The 1,119-nt window shown below is 44.7% G+C and overlaps 1 non-coding gene across 1 annotated transcript; it reads left to right on the top strand.

Moving 5' to 3' along the window:
- The first annotated feature begins 607 nt into the window (after positions 1-607).
- Positions 608-808, top strand: LOC114693346. The gene has a single exon (XR_003734536.1). It is a non-coding gene; the product is annotated as a small nucleolar RNA SNORA73 family (small nucleolar RNA).
- The last annotated feature ends 311 nt before the right edge of the window (positions 809-1,119 follow it).

Genomic DNA, 1,119 nt, shown 5'->3' with positions numbered 1-1,119 from the left:
GTCACATCTCCTACATTTTCTTTCTTTAAGTAAAAGGGTATCTGAGAAATTTCCTATTCAAATATTTGGGGTTTTTTTGCATGCATATCTGTAGGGTGTGTGTTTGCATGTGTGGGTGCACATTTGTGTGCAGTTATGTGGAGGCAAAAGATTCATAGTGCAAGTTTTCCTTGACTACTTCCTACCTTATTCACTAAAGCAGAAACTCTCACTGAACCCAGAGCTCCCAGATATGGCTAATAAGTTAGCCATCTTGCTCCAGGGATACCCTCTCTCTGCTGCAGGGGCGCTAAGACTCTAGGCAGGGTAGCACATCTGCCCAATATTGATCCGGTTGCCGTGGATCCGATGTAGGGTCCTCACCTTTGCTTTTCAAAGACTTCACCCACGGAGTCATCTCCCCAGGCCCTCCTTTTAGAGTTATTGATCAGCAATACCAAGGGCCTGCATTTCTTTACATTTTTATCACCAGAGATTTACGGCACAGATAACCCAAGGCACATCTGTACACGACGCAAGAAAATACCTTGCCGCATTTACTTCTTTTGGGTCCTCTTTTAATTGTTTCTCCAGCCACTCCAGATTCCCATTTTAAAATGCCCGGAGTCCAGTATAGATACCCCGGCAACTCCCTTTCCCCAGGCGCTGTCCGAGTGGCATATGGGAGTATATCACTGTCTCATCATGTGTAGTTCTTTCCCACAACATTGCAGATGAGGCTGGGCTTTGAGTCCACACTTGCATAGCCTAAGATTTCTCAGCATCTTGAGGACAGTGGCTGAGGAGAAAAACCATGCAGCACACAGATCTAGATCACTCAGTGTGGATAGAAGTTAGTTCAGTGTGCTTAAGCAGGAATTGCTTTAGTTTGCTTTACTTATTCGTAATGAAACTCCTTGTGTTGCAGAAAAAGAGGAGAAGGGGGAGAAGGGGGAGGAGGAAAGAAAACAAAACAGAAAAATGTCGAGAGTTTTGTGAGCTTTATTGGCTCATTGTACTCAGTGTCTTCAAGTTCAACAACCCATTCCTGTCCTATACTTTCCGAATGCTCCACAATAATCCATCCCTACCCACCCCAAGCCCTATTTGTCTTGAGTTTTGTCCACTAAGGTCTTGCTG

Source organism: Peromyscus leucopus, chromosome 18 (genome assembly GCF_004664715.2).
Source record: "Peromyscus leucopus breed LL Stock chromosome 18, UCI_PerLeu_2.1, whole genome shotgun sequence".
Classification (NCBI taxonomy): Eukaryota; Metazoa; Chordata; class Mammalia; order Rodentia; family Cricetidae; genus Peromyscus; species Peromyscus leucopus.
This window is presented reverse-complemented; position numbering and strand designations above follow the sequence as displayed.